The sequence below is a fragment of the Budorcas taxicolor genome, chromosome 6, assembly GCF_023091745.1.
Source record: "Budorcas taxicolor isolate Tak-1 chromosome 6, Takin1.1, whole genome shotgun sequence".
NCBI lineage: Eukaryota > Metazoa > Chordata > Mammalia > Artiodactyla > Bovidae > Budorcas > Budorcas taxicolor.
Window position 1 is genome coordinate 21,008,595 of NC_068915.1, and position 24,459 is coordinate 21,033,053.

Below are 24,459 nucleotides of genomic sequence, written 5' to 3' on the forward strand. Positions count from 1 at the left end.
TATATAGCACAGAGAACTCTGCTCAATATTCTTTAGTAACCCAAATGAAAAAAGAACTTGAAAAAGAACAGACACATGTATATGTATAACTGAGTCACTCTGCTGTATACCTGAAACTAACATTGTTAATCAACTGTGCTCAAATAAAGTCAACTTTTGTTCACATTAATAGGTTTACTGTCCACTCCAGACTTTTTTTCCCCATCTCTCCCAGACTATTCCTACCTATTTTTTAGAATATGGTTATCATTTTTTTCTAATATTTTTCTTTGAATTATGAGAAATACCTATAAATTGCATAGGAATTTTCATAAACACAACTGATGCTGGAGATATAAGCTGAAATGAATTATCTATTTATATATATATCCAGATGCTAAAAATTATAGAGAGTTTAGAAATACTTTCAAAACAATGTAATAGAGCAACTTTAATTGCATTTAGGCTTTGAGCACATTTCTTTTTTGTAATGTATATATATCATTCAATATCTGAAACTAAATTATGGTTGCCTGATAAAATCAGAGTAAAGTGTACCTATGGAAAGAAAGTATAAATTTGGAAAATGGCCAAAGCTTGTGTTACTTGATGTAAAACTGTATCTTGAAGAAAGGGACATACAAATGCTCAAACATCATCCCGCATTAGTGATAGCCAGGGCTGCAAAGGAGAGCGAAGTATGAAAGATGTTGACAATAAGTGAAAAGTTGTCCCCCATAATCAAATCTAAATACCATGCCCAAATATGTGTCAATGTCTCTAGTATTTTATTCTAGTAGTTTGACTTTAGTTTTCCATTCCTTCCAAGAGATTTGTTTCAACTTATTCAAGTATTGTTTCTAGAAATTAATACTTGTTTCACCAATATTTATAGGGCTCTTCTCTGCCATATGTGTCACTGCTTGAAAGTAATACTTGTCACATGGTACTTACTGCAAAGTTATTTTTTAGGTTCATCTCATTTTTCAGCAATTATTTTGGTGAGTAGGCAGAGAATCTTTTTATTTCTATCTCTTAAAGGTGTGGCAAGTGCATAGAGATGAATTTTAATTGACTTGCCAGAGGTTAAAAAGCAAGTCAAAGGCAGTACTTGGCCCAGAGCTCCAATCTACTAAAATCAGCTCAATGTTTTTAATTATCTGTATGCATTAGATCAGTTGACATATTTTACTTCTCTGCTACCTCCTTGAGAATTCAAGAGATACATAGACCATATTTTTATTTGCAAATCATCAGTCATTTGACACATCATTTTTAAAAATTTCAATACTATTTGGTATAACCCACTCTAGTTTTGAAATCAGACAAATAAGCAGGGAAATAAAATAGCTAGCATGCAAAACAATTTTTTTTTTTCTTTTCAGTAGAAAGCCTACTTTTCTGAGTAAAATAGATAAAATAAGTTTGATTTACAAATACGGCTACCCTGTAATCCAGCAACTAAAATATAAACACTGATCAAAGTGCCTGGACCCTACTTCAGCATTATGGCCAGTGAGATACTAGATCTTTATTATTTTTAATGTCATATTTACAGGCATCTGATAAGCTCCACAGCATCCCCTTTCCTATCCCTATATCCTTCCAGGAAAATTCCATCATTTGCTTAGTTTGCTTTTAATTTTTTTTTCATTTAGGAATAAAGTCTTCTACAATTAGTGATGACTTGGACTAAGTCAAGTAAAGTTGGCACACTGAACACCATACACCATTGATAAATGATTATTAGAGGTATTTCTCCAAAATACAGGGTTTGCTCTATTGTAGTAGGGAATCTAGAGAAATAAGCAAAATGTGGATGATGCAAGAAGAGCCTTGGGGATACTAAAAAGCTTCTGATTTTCTGAGAGTCCTGCTTGCTGATGTTCACTAAAATTGGGAAACGTGAGTACTCCAGTGATTATAGATCCCAGTGAAGACTGTAGGTAGAGGAGAAAGTTAATGTGATCAACACAAAGCTTCCTGGCTAGAGCTCTGCAGAAGGCACAGGGAGAGGAACCAACCATGGGTGTGTGTGTTCAGGTCTTGAATTGAAATTCAGTTTCAGAACTAGTAGAAAATGATTTATGGGAGTGATTTTTCAGTATTTTTGCAAGAATGATTCTACCAGTTTCTAATGGGATGGCTTGGTAAGAAAAATTATAAATAGGAAGTATTATTTTCATGTTGACCATAACTTCATTGCATTACTCTGGTCTGCATTTTTTCCATATGCGTACAGTCTAGCCCTCCCTCGCTATGTGATTTTCCTCTTTCTTACATAAACTCTTCATGCTCTTTTAGGTCTACAGAGTCTGACGTATTTAATCATGTTGATGTCACCACCTCTCTTCACCATTCTATTTTTCTTGGTAAGTGTCCACAGAGTTTCACTTTTGAAGTATAACCCCTCCTAGTCATTAATGAAAAACAAAGTAAATGTATTTCTGAAAATTATGAACACTTTTATGATATACATTTTGTAAATCACTCAGCTCTCCACTCACTTTGTTCTGTTTTCTGCATTTGCTGTTTAAGAAAAGAAATTAAGCTCAATAATAAATGCAGTTAGTGTGGTAGGGTTTGCTAGAAAAAAGTATTTATAAAAATACAGGAGAATAATCTGGTTGCATCATTTTACAGTTCACTGTATTTTCTCCTCTCTGCTGCTGCTGCTAAGTCGCTTCAGTCATGTCCGACTCTGTGAGGCCCCATAGATGGCAGCCCAACAGGCTTCCCCATCCCTGGGATTCTCCAGGCAAGGACACTGGAGTGGGTTGCCATTTCCTTCTCCAACGCATGAAAGTGAAAAGTGAAAGTGAAGTCGCTCAGTCGTGTCCGACTCTTCGCAACCCCGTGGGCTGCAGCCTACCAGGCTCCTCTGTCCATGGGATTTTCCAGGCAAGAGTACTGGAGTGGGGTGCCATTGCCTTCTCCATTTCTCCTCTCTAAACCTTTATAAATATACTCTTTATGTGTACAGTATCCTTTCTCACCTCCCCTGCACTTAACTCCTGTTGTTTACTTTTATGGCCCCTCTTTCCCTTGACTAGCCCATGGCTGTGTTATGTGCTCCCTTATATCATTCTGGACACTCTGGGTTTTGCACTTTTAGCTCCTATCACACTGTCAACATTGCCACTACTCTGGAAATTATTTGAGGGCAGTAATACATGTTTGCATGTTATTGTTAAATCTTAAAGTCTGGCCTAGGAGATTCAATAAATATTTGCAGACAGGAAGGAAGGAGGGGGGTAGGAACAAAAGCAAGCAGAGGGAGAGGAGGAAGGTAAAAAAAAAAAAGAAAGAAAATGCAGCTTTTAAGTGATAAATAGACATTAAGTAATATCACTTGTTCTTCTAATGTTAACTTTACAGTTCTGTTACTATTTTTATTGATTCATGGAAACACAGCTGGCAGCTGATGGATAGAGCAGATGTCCACTCTGAGGATATCATCCGAAAGTGGAGTACTTTATTTTTAAAAATAATATGGTGCCATGATAATTGGTAAGACAATGACAAAAGACACGAGATGAATCACTGTGAAATCCAAACCCTGAAAGAGAGAATGACCTGCTTAGACCACTCCCTGGGTATAGTATTTTACACTAGTATGTGTTTAATAATCACATCTTGATGGTGATAATCAAAGTAGCAATGGACAGGAATTTCTAGAAGCCTTCTTATCCATTCCACATACACACATTGCCTTGAGTCCAGGGAGAGTTTGGACTTAACTCTCATACTACTTCATTTAATGCAGACAGATTATAGATGAGACTATGAGAAATAACTTAGGAAATTTAGACACAGTTAAGTGACTTCCATTTTTACCTGTGTGGAATAGTACATTAATGCCCCATTTCTGGGAAAATACCAGCTATTTGTGATTTATAAAGCTAATGGTAACTCTTCCTCAGATTATGTATTTCTAAAAACTGCAAAAATGAGGGTGGGCATGATCTGCTTTGTAACCATGACTCAGATTATCTGTACCTAGATTTCTAAAGATTCCAAGGATTTCTTTTAAACACATTGTCCGAGAATAGCTCCAGTTCAATTTTGTCTCCTTCCGAGCAAGCTATCAAGAAACGCTGCTGAAGGCATTTCCTGTTTCCTTTGCACTTTTCTCCGATTTCTATGACATACTTAATCTGGGTCTTGTGACCTGTCAACTTTTAATAGTTCTAATTGTCCAACTATCTGCTCTCGTGTGATCATAAAATCCTTTTAACATTTCACTCTTCCCCTCAAGAAAATGTATCCCAATTTCCAGGATGTGACCTTCAGCTTCTTTGGTAAATACACAGGCAGAGAATTCATTCAGGCTCTTAGCAAAGGCAGCTTCATCTGTCACTGACTTCCCACTCATCCCCTTAATGGCCCTATGGATGCCTTGCTGGCTTGTGTGCTTTTAATGTCATAAAAAAAGTTTGTCTTCTGATTTGGTAATTTTTCTTGCCTTTTTTTCTCCCCTGGGTCCTTTTAGATTTCCCTTCCAAATATAGAGGATTTGATTTTCTATTTAAGATTTCTGAATCTTGGAAAAGGGTAGGGAGCCATTTCTTTGCTGCATCATTCTAGAAACATTACTTTTCCACTTTGATCTTGTAAAATGTTACACAGATTTACCCCTTATTAGTGGGACTGGCATTCTGGGTGATGCTTGCTGGGTTTTTAAAAACCACTTCCCTGCTATTTACCCTGACCTTAATTCGGTGGCCTGTCTCTTTCTGAATTAATGATTATATGCTGTATTTAATTTTCTGTCTCCCTCAATTTCCATGTTGTCTCTAAACACCTCTAGCTTCTATTTGGGATTATATCCTATGTTTAATGAGATTTAATCACCGCTTTCCATATTTTCTCTTTCCTTTGAGTCCTAAATATTATTTAATTGTAAATCTGGCATTCCTTCCTTCCTTTTCAGGTTGATGTATGTGTTAAATTAGAAAGCAGCTTTGCACCAGATCCAGCCTTACTTCTTCCACTTGATGTAATCCTGTCCTATGCGTTGGTAATTAAAATCTTCCACTATTACTTCCCTGCCCTTTCCTTGCTGTGTGTGTGAGATATTTCATAGTTCATTCCTGCCAGACAGCCTACAACATTACTGTTAGCAGATTTTTAACCAATTTATAATACAGAACTCTTGCCCGTCATCACAGCTTGTTTCAGAAAACTGTCAGAACTATCAAATTTTCCCTATAAACAAATCAGTATATTTTTAAGTTTCTGTGGATTCTTACAAATATGAATACCTAACACAGCGTAGTCATTAAAAGGTTTATGAAAGCACCAGAATTAACGCACTAAGGTGAACAAGGGTTTGTTAAACAATAAATGACCCCTTTTAGGTAAGCAAGTCCACCTGGTGGCTGGGAAATGATTAAAACGTGTCGCATAAGAGCTGATGACCTCATAAAATGGCCGCATATTTTAAAAAGAAATAGAGACCTGCCTATAAAGGAAATTTTGAAAATCTAGGAGCAGTCTTTGGATTGTTTGCTGCCACTGCTTCTAGGCAACAGGCAAGCGGTGTTTACAATCTGGGCTCTCCCCTGCCCCCACCTCTAGAAGCTTTTCATCTGCTGCTGCCGCCGCTGTTGATGGAACTACAAGACCCGGGGCCTGATAGTGCCCCTCCCCCGCCGCGCTGCCAGCTCCGGGAACCCAGCTGTTAAGGCCTATCTAGCTAATCACCCCCTTTACCACCAGGCTCGTTTGTGGAAGTTAATGTCATGTTCAGAGAGGACAGTGCTGCCGGGAGAGGGGAGGATTTGATTTCTCATTTACCTGCGAGAAAAACAGCATCAGGACTAAGGTGGCTCTTTTGTCCTTGGCGCTTGACTCCACTGTTACTCACCTTGGGCGCTGCACGGTAGCCCCTGCAGTGGGATCCCGGCTCTCCAGTGGAAGTAGACCTTAGAATGGGGACCCTTGACCTCAGCTTCACAAAAACGGCTTTTTTTCAAACGGAATGCCCACGTTTTCCAAAACGATACACAGGAAGAAGTGTGGTTTTTAATTTACTTTTTAAAAACAGGCAGCCTACAGCTGTTACAAAGTGGAGGGGTGGAAACTCAAAATAACAACAATAATTGAGGAGGGAGGTTCAAAAGGGAGGGGACATATGTACACCTATGGCTAATTCATGTTGATGTATGGGAGAAATCAAACCAATATTGTGAAGAAATTATCCTTCAATTAAAAATAAATTAATTTAGAAAATATTAAAAAAGAACAACGATTATCAGATTCTAAAGGTCTCATGAAACAAGCTTTCATTCCTTTTTAATCTAATGGAAAGCAAGACAGAAGATATTTGAGAAAGAAAGGGAAGACATGTCTGAATGAACTGAGAGAAAGACAAATTGAGGACTGGGGCTGTTAGGCCAAGGTTACTGTTCCAGGAGCGTTGCCAGGAGACTTCTTCCACCTTGTTTTAATACCATCCAGAGCTGACTCAGGCTGACCAAATAGAATAGCAGCTGAATATCAAACATGTTGGCTCCACAGAAGCTGGGTGGCAGGCACTCAGGGATGTCATACACAGCCTCCATTTCTCCGTGTGTAGAGAGGGTAGAGGGTCTCTTAGCCCCGTTCATTCTAACTTTCGTTGATTATCAGCTCTCGCGTATATAGTACAGAGCCACATGGAGAGGTCCTACCATCCATTCCTTATGAGTCCAGGCTCTGGGGAGTTGATGTCTGTGTTCCAGATCTGGCACTGTTGCTTCTCAACCAGGTAAATGTTCCGTGCTTTCCTTTCTTCATCCAAAAAGTGGAGATGATCTCTCATAGGACTATTAAAATGATTTAATGAGATAATATTTATCACTGCCTGGAACATGGTAAGCACCCAAGCAATATTTGCTCTTATATTAACACCCTTTTTGATGCATTAAAAGAAAGAATTGGTAATTAAAATGCATCTTCATATTATTTGCTATCATATCAATTATCACCAAAAGTGGTTAATGTTCAATACAGAAATATTGAATATTTTCAATATCTGAATTCCATGCAAATTAGAAGAGACTCCAGCCTAAAACTTCAATTTTAAAAGTTGAGCTTAAACATAGACATTTATGAGGTCATTAAATTCTGTGTTTTTCTCACGTGTGTATTTCTGCCATGGCAGATAGGGCATTGGGGTGAGGGTGTAGGTTGAAGATATGGAAAGAATAAATAAGAGAGAAAAAGAGAAAGAAGGACATAAATGTGTAGAAGAGAAAGTTATATTTGTATCCTGCATAGCAAGAAATATGTTGCTAAAAGGAAACCATCACAAACCCTATTGTCTATGAAATTTAGCATCAGGGCCTTAGTTCTATTTGGAGACACATCAGGAGAGGGCATGACCCTGACTCCTGACCCACTTGTCCAGGAATAAACAGAAGTCTTTCTCTAGGACCCTTTGTCTTCTGTCTGTCTGAATTTCTCTTATATTTCAAACATTTACTATTTTCAGGTAAAGGTTTATCAGGAAACCAAAAGAAGAGTTTGGCTGGAAGTTTCAAACTATGATGCTCTAATTACCACCTGTTTGGCTAAGACTGTTGGGCATAGAAAGTAAGAAACACCTGCACTTCACATCCAGCCCAGGATACGATTTCATTTTAATTTAAAAGTGTTGACTTTAATCTAAAGGTTTTGTTTGACTTGGACCCTTGTTACCTTAGAGATCAGCTGTCTTCCTTTTAACCTCATAGCAACTGGGAGCTACTAAGAAGCATTTGGCCATAATTTTTAACTGCCAAAGGCAGAGGTGTGTGTGTGTGTGTGTGAGAGAGAGAGATACTAAGAAAGATCTTCCTGTTTTCTTTCCCAATTACCCCCTTTAATACATCTGTGAGTTGTATTTCTATGTAGGATTGAATGCAGGGTCTTCTTCAGGGGGCATTTCAAATGGTCTGAAAGAATACCAGATATCATGGTGTATGTTAGCAGTTACCTGCCTCACATACCATGAACCTTCAATAGATCAGGAACTCAACTCTAAAACAGAGATTCAGAAGAAAAGAGAAGTTAAAGCTTGGCCCACCCTTCTACTTGAAGGTGTCTAAGGAATAGGAATTGTAGATGATCATAAAACATCTAACCTCACCAGGAAAAGAAGCTGTAGTGAATCTGGTTTGAATGTGGTCCTGTCTTGAAACTGAGAGGAATTTTTGTCCTCTGTTTCTAGGAGGAATATTTGTTGTTGTTTATTTGATAAGTCAACTCTGTGACCCCATGGACTGTAGCCCACCAGGCTCCTCTGTCCATGGGATTTCCCAGGCAAGAATACTGGAGTGGGTTGCCATTTCCTTCTCTAGGAGATATTCCCAACCCAGGGATTAAACCCTTGTCTCCTGAATTGGCAGGCAGATTGTTTATCTCCGAGCCACCAGGGAAGCCCAAGAGTACTATTAGATTTTTCTTTTTAAAACATACTAATAAATATGATACTGACACAGGGTGAAGAAATTGTTTCCTCATTAAGATGGAAGTTATGAGAGATGGAGAGAGCTGACCTTGCCTGGTGATTAAGAGAAAGCCATATCTAAAAGGAACCAACAAACCCAGCAGGAAAGGGCCCAGTGTGAAACTTGAAACCAGTGAAGTTGTAGGAATTGAGAACACATAATACAGGAGCACAGAGATCATGGAAACAGTTATGAGGCATGATGAGGGATTTAGGGTAAGTTTTAAAGAATATGGTATTTTTGTGGCTTGATGTCCATTGCATTGTGTAGTTTTAGAATTTGCTGGTATTAATTTATATTACTTTAGCACTTTTCACTTTCATGCACTTTCATGGAGAAGGAAATGGCAACCCACTCCAATGTTCTTGCCTGGAGAATCCCAGGGATGGAGGAGCCTGGTGGGCTGCCGTCTGCAGGGTCGCATAGAGTCGGACACGACTAAAGCGACTTAGCAGCAGCAGCAGCAGCAACTTTCTAACATGTTCTGTAAGAACTTAACATTGGTGATGTAGAGCTGTTTAAGGACCTTATTTTCTCAATGGATAGATTTGAGTCCATTGTAATTCTGCTCAAAAATACCGTGCTCCTGTCTGGACAGGATGTTTCTGCTACAAGAGTTATGGCACATTTTATGCCATTTGACATCCCCTAGACTGCTTGAAAATAAGGGGTTTAATCTCTAAGTCTGTGCTGTGCTATGCTCAGTTTTGTCCAATTCTTCATGACCCTATGGACTACAGACCACCAGGCTCCTCTGTCCATGGGGATTCTCCAGGTAAGAATGCTGGAGTGGGTTGCCATGCCCTCCTCCAGGGGATCTTCCCAGCCCAGGGATTGAACCCAGGTCCCAGGTCTCCCACACTGCAGGGAGATTCCTTACTGTCTGAGCCACCAGGGAAGTCCAAGAATACTGGAGTGGGTAATCTATCCCTTTTCCAGGGGAGCTTTCCAACCCAGGAATCAAACCAGGGCCTCCTACATTGCAGGCAGATTCTTTACTACTGAGTTACCAGGGAATCATGATGAGTCTGTACCAAAGAAATACAACTGAAGGTGGAGAGTCTTATCCTGAAATCAGTGGGATTGTATGAAAATCTACATCCTGAACACCTTCCCTCTTGAGTAGGAACAGTGATAGCCAGACTATAAATCCCAGTTAGAAAAGGAAAGAATTCCTTTTGGTAGAAAACATCCTAGGGGTATTGAGAATTTCAGATCTCCTGGTAAAACTGTTTAGCTTGAGCACCTTATGTTTCAGAGAACCAATATACAAGCCCAGCCACAGGCAGAGAGGATCATAGCAGCTTCTTAGCACTTCAACTGAAATACGAATGGATGATAATTTTATAGGGAAAGAATGTCCCATAACATGGGAGATAGAGTACAAATAAACCAAAGAGAAAAAGAACTTTGAATAATTTTAAAACAAGAGAGCAAAAAAAAAGATTAAAAAATTATGATTTATGTCTTCAAATAAATAATGAAATTGTTGCAGCCTTCAAATAAGAAAAGGAGGTTGTAAAAAAAGAGAAAAGAATATAAGGGTGCCCTTGTAAATAACTGCAGGAACAAGACATTCATATGAATAATTAAATTATGAAATTGAGCAAATTTCCCCAAAATTGGGAAAAGATATAGAAAGGAGGGAGAAAGATGACAAAATCAGGAGTTTACTACAGGAGATTAACATTCAAAGAATAGAAGTTTAAAAAAAAAAAAAAACACAATGAGAAAAATTAAGAAATTACTGACTAAATTAATTATTTGAAAACATTTCCCAGAATTTAAGGTGATAGTTTTCAGATTAAGAACAATTAATAAGATTCCAGCACATAACTGGGCCCAAAAGGGTGATTCAAAAACTATACAAAAAAATGAAGAATGGGTTTCATACAAGGATTGGGAATTATAATAGCTTCAGACTTCTCAAAACTAACTCTGGAAACCAGAAAACAAAAGTAGAATTGCCTTAGAAATTCTACACAGGATTCTCACACACAGTCGAACTATCAAAATAAGTGTTACAAGACAACATCAGACATGCAAGGTCTCAAAAAAGTTGCCTTCCGTTTGCTCTTCTCTGGAAGTTACTAGAATCTGTGTTTACCACAAGAAGGGTGAAAGCAAAGTAGGAGGCAGATCTGGGGTTCATGAAACTAGGAATCCTTGATGAGAGAAGTATAGATGGAAGGAAAAGTTAAAAAAACAAAAACAAAAATAAAAACAGTAAGCTGGATGAAAAGAACACTGATTTCCTGATTTCACTTTTATTTAGAATTTTAAAAAAAAAAAGCAAATTGATAGTTCTAGAGAGCAGATTAGTAGTTACCAGAGGGGAAGGGGGTTGAGGGTAGGGAAAAATGGGTGAAGGGTGAAGGGGGTCGACCATGGTGACAGCTGTAACCAGACCTGCGGTGATGATCTCTCTAGTGCTGTGTCTCCAGATGTCGAGCTGTAGCGCTGCACACCTGAAACCTCTATAATTTCTTTTAAAAAGGGAAAAGTAGATGTAAAATAAGGCAAAGGGATCACAGAATATGATACAGCTGAACAATGGTGCTATTGCTGCAGTTTTAATATTGTTAAACTTGAATATTGTTATAACCCAATATTATTATATAGCTTTGGGGAAGCTGATACCTGAGAGGTGTGGTGTATATGTGTGAGTGTGTGCATGTGCCTGCACATAAGGGCTCGCATGGATAGAGAGGTGGAGGAAACATAAAGAAGGCTTTCACCTCCTCAATAGACGCTAACTAAAACTGCAAAATCAAGAGACTTCTCGATGTATATGTAGGCATATGGAAGAAAAAACCAACAGTAATTAAAGTGAATGAAAGCAATTGCCTTCAATGAGTCAAGAGACTGCTCTTTTGTTTTTGATGTTGTTGATCTTGTGCAACTATTTGTCTTTTTGTGCTTATGAATTTGATGCTGCTGCTGCTGCTGCTGCTGCTGCTGCGTCACCTCAGTCGTGTCCAACTCTGTGTGACCCCATAGACGGCAGCTCACCAGGCTCCTCCATCCCTGGGATTCTCCAGGCAAGAACCCTGGAGTGGTTGTCATTTCCTTCTCCAATGCATGAAAGTGAAAAGTGAAAGGGAAGGTGACCCCATGGACTGCAGCCCACCAGGCTCCCCCGTCCATGGGATTTTCCAGGCAAGAGAGGGAAATTCAAAGCAGGAGATGTCCATGTTATTAGAATGAATAGTGAGAAAAGTAATCATAGGAAATACACCTAGTGTCTAGCTAGTCCTTAATACAGACCTAGAAAAGTTCCCAGAAAGTTATTAAAACAAGAAGAGCAGTATTATCAACACCTGTAAAGTGTGTGGAGCATGGCAGGTACTTGGTTTAACATGTGCATATACTCTGGAAGGTGAAAAATAATATAAAATGCTCACAAATGTCTTTATGTCAGCACAAACTGTTCATAATTATTTCACAAAACCTGACTGCTACATTTTGATTGAACAAAAAATTCAAAATTACTAATAACTGATTGCTAGTCAGGATATTTAAAATATTTACTGAGAAAGATAAGTTTTTGAATTTCTCCACAACGTTGAATATGTTCTTTCTATGAATAATCTGCTAATAACTGAATGTTGTGGTGGCCAAGTCTTGATCTACATGGAATCCACGTTGGCAGCCAACATAACAAGGAAACCACACATATATCTGTGAAAATTCCTTATAGAAAATAGGTATGTTACTTACAAAGGAAGAGGAAGTATCAAATTATAGAAGTCTGGTAACTTTATTTGGTGTCTATCACAAAAGTTTTTTACAATCTCTTAAAACCTAGGTAATCAAGTCTTCCATTTTTTGACACTCTTGGCAGTATCTGGTATACTGTGGGTGCTCAGTAAATATCTTCTAAATAAATGACTAAATAAAATTTGATTGAATACAATTTTGGAAGGTATTTTGAGACGTCTAGAATCACAAAGCAAATCAGTGAGAAAAAGGATCTACTTTATATTTTAAAAAGCTTAACTCAGGGATTCTCTCATTCTCATTCCAGTCTCTTGAAGTCCCACTATCACAGAATATATTTTTGTACCAAAATTAGGCCCTAGTTTCCATGTAAGATCATTTCCTTTTACCTACCCAGCCATGTTTGGATAGGAAAACTCTCCTAGCAGAACGGATCACACACAATCCTGAAGCCTGGGAAGGTTAGGGGCATGCTATACCTGGGAAAATTCAACTCAGGCCTGTGCTGAGACTTTTACAAATTTCTTGAACCTGGTGAGGAGTCAAGCACACAGCCAGAGTTTCAATAACAGTTAGAAAGAGCCAGAAGTTACAAAAGCTTTGAGAATGATAAGTCAAATCAGTTAGAAAGATGTGACAGAATCCTTACTCAGATTAGGTAGTCTCCACATAGAAAGACTGCTTTGAGAGGACTTTAAGGGTTAGGGGACTTGGCTTTGCCTTTCTGTCCAGATGTGCTGGTATTTTCCCTGGTTTGTATAGCTGCCTGTTTGTAGTGAAATATATATATTTTACCTGCATTAAGAGAATCCATATCCTTAGTCTGTATGTGTTGGTGTCTTCCTGTCAGTTACATAATCATCACCTGTTTGACAACCATCCAATGAAGGTAAGGATTTTTCATGTATGTGAAGACCACTCTACCTTTTTACTCTTTCTCTGGATTTAATGCCTTTTTAAAGTGAATTATTTTCAAACCATCTAATGTTCATTGCTTCCGTCTACCTGCCACTATCATGTTTAAGCTCATAAAAAATTTTTGGTATTTTTTTCTTAATATTTTCAACCATGATGTTCATTTTTTTAAAAAAAAAAACTGTAATTCCTAGGAAAATGCATCTCTACTTTGACATCAAAGGCCCATGTTCAGATTCACATTTTGCCATGTATTCTGGGTTCTCTGGTAGTTATTTTACATCTGAGCTTAATTTTTAAATGAAGATCATGGTAAATAAGAGAATATACTACTATGCAGTTCTGAAGATTATTATGGTAATGTGACAATGTGATGAGAAATATCCCTGATACATAATGAGCATTCAGTGAAAGTTAAATACATAGAATAAATTATCTATCAATATATGATTGTTCTTAATATCTCAAACTCACACAAAGCATTTACTCTTATATGTTTATGGCAGGGTTTAACATTCAGTGATAAAAATAAGACATGGTAATTTACCACAGGGGCAAAAAATGCTCTTACTGAAAAATACATTTTCCAGAATTCTCTTTCCTATATGATTCCAAATTAGGGTTAACTACAAAAGAAATTATGTAAGATGTGAAAGAAGGAAGTGAAGCAGCAGCAGTGGTTGGAAGGTTAGTGCAGGACCTCAAACATAGCTGCAACCTGCACACGTTGTAGCTGATCTTCAGCTATACTTTGTTGATGTCCCTCACTGGATATTCTCAGCTTCTCTGAGACCTGGGCCAGGCACGTGCAGAGCTATGAGGTCAAGTAAGCCAGCTTTACATACAGATTCCTTTGTGGTGAGTTTTAGATGCAGTGAGAGATAGCTGTGGGCAGTTTCAGTTTGTCTTGTGGGTTCCTGTTTACTCTTTCAGATTCCAATTTGCCTTTGCTTTCACCCATTTTATGCCCAGCTTTTTATATTAAATGTGTGCCCTGATTACATTCTACGACTCTGGCTCTTCTTAAACACTGGAAATGGCTTTTCATATGTGCCATTACCAGCTTCCAGAATTCACTTAGTATAATCATAAATCCCTTAATTCTTTTTCTGTCATAGTGGTCCTTCTTGCTTGAGCTGATATACCACAGGTAGCTGGCTTACTTTATCCCAAAATAGTCTTAAAAAAAAGAGAGACATTTTTCATATGCGAGTTGTATGTGAGGCTCAAGACCTGGTCTCATTTAATCATTCTATAGCCAGTATAGTGTGAGTTACAAAAGCATTGCTGTGTTCAGCTCTCATTCACATCTATTATTCTTTTTTCCCTTTAGATAATCACATTTATTGAATCTCTGTTGTGTGCCTGGGACTTTGCTAAGTAGCTTGCATTATCTCATTTAATCTGCACAGAAATTCTATGAGGTGGGTTACTATTGCTATTGCCTATAGAAATGAGAGAATAAAAGTTCAGAGAGAGCTGAGTTTGATGTTGTCTCTGTTATGGAACAAAGTTGGTAGTCCATTTGAAAACAACCAACACATCAATTTATAGAAAAATTACAAATGTTGTTTACAAAGTGAGAAGACTTACCAAATTTCAGACAAAGCAAATATCACAGTGAGTTGTAAAGTTATTTTGTCAAAAGTCACACATAGAGATAGAAGCTGGTACAGCCAAGAGTCCAAGTCTTAGGATGAATCCTGAATCAACACTCTATACTACCACATATTTAAGCATCATACTCTGTGAATCAGCTTGCTATTTTCCAAAAAACCCTGCTAGAAGTGTGATTGGGATTCCACTGAATATATTGATCCACTTTGGGAAAATGGACATCTTAAAAACACAGATTTTTTCAGTCTATACATCTGTTTCATTTTTCCATCTATTTCCATCTCCTCTACTTTCTCTCAACGTTTTTAGAATGACACTTCTTTACAATTTATTCTAAGTATTTTATTCTTATATGAATTACTCTTCCAAACCCAAGGAATTAGGTAATTTGAATAATGCAATAAAACACACGATGACAGAATTGGGCTAGAAAAGAGCTACTTATTTATGGCAAAATGTTTCAAGTTAGGCAGCTCCTTTATACCTTGTTATGGTGATATAAACATATTTTCCCAAATACAGATGAATGTACATTCTTGTGCTCTGATGCACTAGAATATACCTTTAGATAGTACTCAATATTTTAGTTCAATTCAGTCGTGTCTGACTCTTTGTGATCCCATGGACTGCAGCACAACAGGCTTCCCTGTCCCTCACCAACACCCAGAGCCTGCTCAAACTCATGTCCATTGAATTGGTGATGTCATCCAACCATCTCATCCTCTGCGGTCCCCTTCTCTTCCTGCCTTCAATCTTTCCCAGCATCAGGGCCTTTTCCAACGAGGCAGTTCTTTGCATCAGGTGGCCACAGTATTGAAGCTTCAGCATCAGTACTAACTTAAAATTTAGAACATCTTATTTCTTAGTGAGTTGCTGGATTTTGGTGTTAGATGGCAGAGCAAAAATTACCAAATACTAAGGGGAACAATGAGAAAATTTGTGCCATAGGCCTTTCAACTAAGATTGTCAATGCACAATCTAAATGGACTCTCAGATCAAAGTGGGTAAAAATTTGAACAATGGGAATATAGAGTGTGTTACTCTCTCAAAACTCCATGGACATTTATGAAGGATGTTGTGGGACTTAATATAAACCAACTGATTGCAGATGACCTTGAAGATCTAGTGACAGTTCTAGTACTGTGACAATAAGAAAGAGGGTGATAACTTTCATCATGAGTCAGTATTTTGTCCATCCATCATAAAAATGACTAAGCAACAGAAGGTATTTTTCAGAGTGAATTGACAACAACATGTACTTGCTTTCCAGTGTCAAACTGGAAACTACAGAATGATGATGAACTGATTATAATTTTAGAATTAAGGATTCAGCAATAAAGAAGCCTCTTGATGAAGGTGAAAGAGGAGAGTGAAAAAAGCTGGCTTAAAACTCAGCATTCAAAAAATGAAGATCATAGCATCCAGTTCCATCACTTCATGGCAAATAGATGGGGGAAACAATGGAAACAGTGACAGGTTTTATTTTCTTGGGCTCCAAAACCATCTGGGCTCCAAATCAGACAGTGACTGCAGCAATGAAATTAAAAGATGCTTGCTCCTTGAAAGAAAAGCTATGACAAACCTAGACAGCATATTATAAAGCAGAGACATTACCTTGCCAACAAAGGTCCATATAGTCAAAGCTATGGTTTTTCCAGTAGTCATGTATGAATGTAACAGTTGGACCATAAAGAAGACTGAGTGCCGAAGAATTGATGCTTTTGAACTGTGGTGTTGGAGAAGACTGTTGAGAGTCCCTTGGATTGCAAGGAGATCCAACCAGTCAGTCCTAAAGGAAATCAGTCCTGAATATTCATTGGAAAGACTGAAGCTGAAGTGAAACTCCAATAATTTGGCCACCGGATGCAAAGAACTGACTCATTTGAAAAGACCCTGATGCTGGGAAAGATTGAAGGCAGGAGGAGAAGGGGACAACAGAGGATGAGATCGTTGGATGGCATCACCAACTCAATGGACATGAATTTGAGCCAACTCTGGGAGATGGTGAAGGACAGGGAAGCCTGATGTGCTACAGTCATGGGGTCACAGAGTTGGACACAACTGAGCAACTGAACAAGAACAAATAAAGAAGCAGATACTGTTTGTGTTGGCCCTGCTTATACAGTCTTGATGGTAGGCAGGGCTATTCAGGGCTCTCAAAGTGTGATACATAAAATTATTTACAGTAATTTCATATACCCAGTCCTTCCCTGCATGGATATTCTGCCACAGTCTCATCAAGGGTGTTGTATTTTTGTTGTTGTTGTTACTGGACTTTAGGCTCAGCTACAGGTCTTTCTTAGTCAATGGCAGGTGGGGTAAGAAGTAACAAAATGCCAGTTCCAAGAATAGGTGGTAAGAGCCTCAAGAGTTTCCACTATTCTCTCTGTAGCTCCACCACTATCATAATAAAAGCTTCCCTGGGTAGCTATTATTCCTTCAGCCAGAGTCCTGAAATGATCACATGTGGAGTAGACCTGAACAGTGAATCAGGATTAGCTGGACCTACCGCTTAAATGCAGGAGCCGCCGGGCTGTGCCCAACCTCACATCTGAGAATAAACTGTTCTCTTGTTTAAAGCTCCCGAGTTGAGGTTGTTTGCTCAGCAGCCACATTGTAGTAATGATTAACTGATACAAACTTGGTACTGAAGTAGAGTGCAGATGTGAGTAAAACATGAAATACCTGCCATTGAATTTGGAACTGAGTAGTGAGTGAAGACTGGGCAAATAGTAAGGAAGTTGAAAAATATCTGATGGAGCTCTCATCAAGATAGTGGCATAGAAGGACCTGGAACTCACCTCCTCCCACAAATATATCAAAAATACATGTATACAATGGAATATTACTCAGCTATAGAAAAGAAATAAATAATGCCATTTGCAGCAACATCAGTTCAGTTCAGTCGCTCAGTTGTGTCTGATTCTTTGCGACCCCATGAATCGCAGCACGCCAGGCCTCCCTGTCCATCACCAACTCTGGAGTTCACTCAGACTCATGTCCATCGAGTCAGGGATGCCATCCAGCCATCTCATCCTCTGTGGTCTCCTTCTCTTCCTGCTCTCAATCCCTCCCAGCATCAGAGTCTTTTCCAATGAGTCAACTCTTCGCATGAGGTGGCCAAAGTATTGGAGTTTCAGCTTTAGCATCATTCCTTCCAAAGAAATCCCAGGACTGATCTCCTTTAGAACGGACTGGTTGGAACTCTTTGCAGTCCAAGGGACCCTCAAGTGTCTTCTCCAACACCACAGTTCAAAAGCATCAATTCTTCGATGCTCAGCCTTCTTCACAGTCCAACTCTCACATCCATACATGACCACAGGAAAAACCATAGCCTTGACTAGACAGACCTTAGTTGGCAAAGTAATGTCTTTGCTTTTGAATATGCTATCTAGGTTGGTCATAACTTTTCTTCCAAGGCATAAGCATCTTTTAATTTCATGACTATAGATGGATCTAAAGATTGCCATACTGGGTATAGTAAGAAAAAGAAATACCATGTGTTATCCTTCAAATGCCGAATCTAGAAATAAATGATACAGATGAATTTATTTACCAAATAGATTCACAGACTTAGAGACTGAATTTATGGTTACCAGTGGGGGAAGGATGTGGGAAGGGATAGTTAGGGCGTTTGGGATGGGCATGTACAGTCTGCTGTATTTAAAGTGGATAACCAAGAAGCATCTATTAAAGAGCACAGGAAAGTCTGCTCAGTTTTATATGGCAACCTGGATAGGAGGGGAGTTTAGGGGAGAAGGAACACATGTGTATGTCTGACTGAGTCCCTTTGCTGTCCACCTGAAACTATCACAACATTGTTAATCAGCTATACTCCAATATAAAATAAACATTTCAGCTAATTAACTTAAAAATATGCCTATAAATGAAACAATTCTCACTGAACACCTACTGAACACTAGCAGAAAACCTCAAACACCTGAAAGGACAAGAAAGATCTCCATGTAACCAGGTAGGGTGAAATGGCAGGGGTCGGGAGGAAGCAAGCAGGACATGACCTGCACCCAGAAAAAGAGGGAAGTTCCCTGAACTCTGAGAAGCCCCCTCACCAGGAGACAGATCAGTTGGCACAGAAAGTCAGCTTCAGAGGCTCAGAGGAGAATACAACAACTGGTTTGTGGCAGAAACACCTACAGATGGTCTATGCCCTTGCACTCATTCCCCAGCTTGAAATTTGTGTCCACTATTACAGGTGGTAGCTGGGTATTGAAACTCGGGGTTTAGAGGACAGACCCAGGGAGAGAACTGGTGTTAGCTGCATGAAGACAGCCTGAAGGGGCTGAAGAGTGGTACTACACAATCAAGAGTATTTGTGGAGGAAGCCTGGGCTGCCATAGAAATGAGGCACTATTGTTAAGCGGCACATGAAGGACACGAAAGCCATCGCAGCCTCTTTCTCCATTCAACAGCTCCCCTTCTCCTTGGTGGTGTCTGGGAACAAACACTAGTGGGTTACCCACTTGCAGAGGCAGGGCTGAGGACCCAGCTAAGCCCCAGGGACTGCACGACTTGGGAAGTAGGGCTGAATTCTCTCCTCATGGCTGCAAAGCCACGGACTTACACCTTTGCCACGGACTGTGTGAGTTCAGTGTCTGTGGGACACCTGAGCCGTGGGTGCTCCAACAGCTGGCATGGGTCTGCGCTTAGCAGCTGTGAGCTTTACTGGTGTGTATATGCAGGGGCAGGGCCAGGCCAGGGTCTGAGCTGCTTCACAGCTCGCACAACAGGTCCAGGTGCATGACTACTGTACTCCTAGAACCTGATTTCAGTGAATCTGCTTTGGTGGCCTTATGAAAACAGTGCCCGAGGAGCATCAGAGCTGATTACTGGCATTCCCACAGTTGAGGCAGAGCTGAGGGCAGTGCCAGCAACAGTGTACTCTGTGAGCTCACACTGTTAGGGACCAAACGACGGGCTCTAGGACCTGAGTCATGTTTTCCCAAAAAGACAGGACATGCGCTCATCCTGCCTGGCCAATCATGTAACGCCAGCTACTCCTGTAACTGAGACAAAGAACTGCCTGTATATAAGCTGCCATACTCCTTTGTTCAGGGCTCTTGTTGGATTCCATTGTGCTGGATGAGACTTGGGCCCTAGCACACTAGAAATAAACTCCCTTCTTGCCTTTACTGTGGTGGACTTGCTCTCTCGGTCGGTTTGGAGACATGGGCTCAGTGCATAACATTTGGGGGCTCGTCCGGGATCTCCGTCCCACCGGGGAGGACAACTTTCCTGGTAGAAAGGAGTAACCTCGTTAGGAGATAAGAGCTCTAAGCACCGGTGCTAACGTTGCAGAAGCCCAGATTAAGTCCGGGGCCCAGTATCGTACTGGGGAGGCATATGGGTGTAAAGTGCAGAGGCAAGTCCGGCGTAAGGCCGAGGCCCGGTATCGTGCTGGGGAGGCGGCTGGCTCTGGTTGCTAGATTAAGTCCGGCCTAAGGCCGGGGCCTGGTTTCATGCTGGGGAGGCAGCTGGCTCTGGTTACTGGATTAAGTCCAGCATAAGGCCGGGGCCCGGTTTCATGCTGGGGAGGCGGCTGGCTCTGGTTGCTAGATTAAGTCCGGCGTAAGGCCGAGGCCTGGTATCGTGCCGGGGAGGCGGCTGGCTCTGTGAACATCCTGCAGGTAAGATTGAGTGCATTGTCGGTGGCCACCTTGCGTTTGTTATCTGTTTGTCTATTTGTGGTGTCTGTGTTGCTCTTTGTGTGCTCTGTTGGCTCCCAGTGTACTTTTCTGTGATCATGGGACAAACAACTTCTACTCCTTTATCTCTTATGATTAACCACTTCTCTGATTTTAAGTCTAGAGCACAGAATCTATCATTGCTGGTGAAGAAAAGCAAGTTAGTAACTTTTTGTTCTGCCGAGTGGCCTGCTTTTGATTTCGGCTGGCCACAAAAAGGCACCTTCAGCCTGCCTACTATTTGAGCAGTCAGAGAGAAGGTGCTCGCCCCCTACCCTTCAGGGCACCCAGACCAAACTCCATACATTTTGGTCTGGCAGGACCTGGTGGAAAACCCCCCTGCCTGGCTAAAACCTTTTGTTTTTCAGCCCCTCACTTCCCTTCCCTCTTTCCCATCCTCAGCTTCATTACATCCACAGGTACTAGTCGTGGAAGCATCCAAAAAAAAAAAAGAAGACAAAAAGCGCATCAACTGGGTAAAACTGGTATTCCAGAAATCCTCACTATACCCTAATTTACTTGACCAGGAGACCGAACTCTCCCCGCCCCCCTATGCAGATCCACATCCGCCCTTGCTTCCACAGGTTCCACAAGTTTTATCGGGAGAAGCCAGGAGGAGAACCGAGCCTTTAGCTCCTCCCAGAGAAGGGGACCCCACCCAGGGAACTTGGGAAAAAACAAGAAAAATGGCCAGCGTAATAGAAAAAAAAGACCCAGAAGTCCCCTCCTCCACCGTTCACGCGTTTCCAGTCCAGGTGGGGCCAGCCAGAGAGGGTGGAAAGCAGACATATCAGAATTGGCCCTTCTCCACTAGTGATTTGTACGATTGAAAAACCCAGATTCCCTCCTTCTCTGAAAAACCGCAGGGTCTTATTGATCTTTTAGAGTCTATCCTTTTTACTCACAATCCCACTTGGGATGATTGTCAGCAACTGTTACAGGTGCTTTTCACTACAGAGGAGCGCGAGCAGATCCTGTCAGAAGCTCAGAAGAATGTGCCAGGGGTAGATGAGAGGTCCACAATACAGCCTAACCTCATTGAAGAGGGGTTCCCCTTGGTGCGACCCAACTGGGACTTCGAATGCACTGAGGGTAGGGAGCGTCTCCGAGTGTACCGCCAGACTCTTATGGCCGGCCTTAGAGCGGCTGCCAGGAAGCCAACTAATTTGGCCAAAATAAATTCAGTGAGGCAAGAGCCAAATGAGAGCCCAGCAGCCTTCCTTAAAAAGATAATAAAAGCTTTTGGACAGTATATCCCTATGGACCCACAGGCAGATGAGTCACGAGCAGCAGTTATGTTAGCATTTGTAAATCAAGCAGCCCCTGATATTAGAAAAAAGTTACAAAAAAAAGAGAGGTTAAGTAAACAATCCTTGCAAGATCTAGTGAGGGCAGCTGAGAGAGTTTTTAATCATAGAGAGACCCCAGAAGAAAGAGATGACCACATTAAAAAAAAAAAAAAAATTTAGAGCTGAAAAAAAACGTAAAAATCAAAAAGAGCTGGCCCAGATATTTTTTGCTGGGGTTGAAAGCAAAAACAGGTTCCAAAAAGGAAAAAAAAAATTAGACTCAAAAACTGAAGGAAAAAAACGACAAGGCGTAAGCTTGAGAAAAACCAATGTGCGTTTTGTAAAGAGTTTGGACATTAGAAAGATAAATGCCCCCAAAAAAATCTAAAAGAGGGGCCCAAGAACCCGAAAAACGAGACTCCCTCTGCAGACAGTCATATCCTCTACGCGGGTGAGGATAGCGACTAGGGGGGTCAGGGCTTGAAGCCCCTCCCCGAGTCCTGGGTAACTATAAATGTAGAGGGAAAACCGGTTGGCTTCATGGTGGACACAGGAGCCCAATACTCAGTCTTAAACCAAAAAGATGGATCCATGTCTAAGAAAAGTAGCTGGGTGCAGGAAGCAACCAGGACTAAATGATATGGATGGACTACAAAACGTCATGTGAACGTGGGGGCCCACCAGGTAACCCATTCTTTTCTGGTGATACCTGAGTGTCCAGCGCCCTTGTTAAAAAGAGATTTACTGTCTAAAGTGAATGCCCAAATTCATTTCGACCACGGACAAGTGTTGGTTTTAGATGGGACCGGGCATCCTCTTCACGTCCTGTCTCTGGCATTAAAAGATAAATACAGACTCTACTTGCCAGAGGCCCCAGAGACAATAAGCCCCGAAGTACAACCATGGGTTCAAAGATACCCTCAGGCCTGGGCTAAAACAGCAGAAAGGGGACTAGCCAAACAGAGGCCCCCTGTCATTGTAGAACTAAAAGCCAGTGCTTCCCTGGTGAGGGTACGGCAGTATCCCATGAGTCAAGAGGCTCGACAAGAAATTACTCCTCATATACAATGCCTCATAGAAGCTGGGGTCCTAAAAAGGTGCCGGTCTGCATAGAACACTCCCCTGTTGCCTGTAAAAAAGCCTGGGGGAACTGATTTTAGACCAGTTCAAGATCTACGAGAAGTCAACAAATAGGTGAGTGATATTCATCCTATGGTTCACCCTTATACATTGCTAAGCAACTTGCCTCCAAACTACATTTGGTATACTGTTTTAGATTTAAAAGATGCCTTTTTCAGTTTGCCTCTTGCCCCCACAAGCCAAGAGATCTTTGCCTTCAAATGGCAGAAAGATGGTGGTCAGACCCCTGTGCAGCTGACATGGACTCGCTTACCACAGGGTTTCAAAAACTCGCCCACGTTATTTAATGAGGCCCTGGACGAAGACCTCCGTGAGTATCGGGTTAAACACCCTACCATTGTTTTATTACAATATGTTGATGACCTTATGCTGGCAGCAGCTACAAAAAAAGAGTGCCAAGAGGCAACAGGTGACCTTCTCGAAACCTTGGGGACTTTAGGTTACAGGGTCAGTGCCAAAAAGTCCCAGATTGCCAAGCAAGAGGTTACATACCTCGGTTATAAGATAAAACAGGGCCAGAGGTGGCTAACACAGGCTATGAAAAAAATCATCCTCCAGATCCCTGAGCCGGCTAACCCTAGACAAGTGAAAAAATTTCTGAGAACTGTGAGATATTGCCGGTTGTAGATCTTGGGGTTTGCAAAAAAGGCCAGGCCCCTATATGAAGGGACCAAAAAAAACAAGGACTAAAAATGGACTGAGCCAATGAAAGAGGTCTTCCAAGAGCTCAGGCAAGCCTTGCTGGAAGCTCCTGCCCTTGCCCTCCCTGATCCATCTAAGCCTTTCCAATTATTTGTAGATAAAAAGCGGGGGATTAAAAAAGGGGTACTAACACAGAGATGGGGACCATGGAAGCAACCTGTAGCTTACCTTTCCAAGAGACTGGACCCAGTGGCAGCCGGATGGCCACCTTGCCTCCATATCATCGCGGCCACCGTGCTCTTAGTCCACGATGCTGATAAACTGACTTATGGACAGAGACTCTTGGTCTACACTCCTCATGCCATAGAGAGAGTTTTAAAGCAACCCCCAGGTAAATAGATTTCTAATGCCCGCTTGATGCACTACCAGGCCTTGCTACTTGACACCCCACGGATTCATTTCCAAACGCCCTGCACTCTAAATCCGGCCACTCTTTTGCCCAATCCGGAGGAAAATAGCCCCCTCCATGATTGTGATGAGATACTGGCCGGAATAACAGCAATACGAAAGGACTTAACCGATACTCCACTAGATAACAGTGAGCTAAAATGGTTCACAGATGGCAGCAGTTATGTAAAAGATGGACAGAGACGGGCGGGAGCCACAGTGGTAGATGACTCTGGACAGACGATATGGGCAGAGGCCCTTCCCCCGGATACCTCAGCACAAAAGGCAGAGTTAATTGCCCTGATTTAAGCATTAGAGAGAGCCAAAGAAAAAAAAAAAATAACTATTTTCACTGTCAGTCGCTATGCTTTTGACACAGTACACATCCAGGGCCTGATATATCGGAAACGGGGGTTTTTGACAGCTAAAAAAAAAAAAAAATTAAAAATTTTCCTGAAATCCGTAGACTTTTAGAGGCTATACAGATGCCTCGGGCTGTGTCAATAGTACACGTACCTAGACATCAAAAGGTGA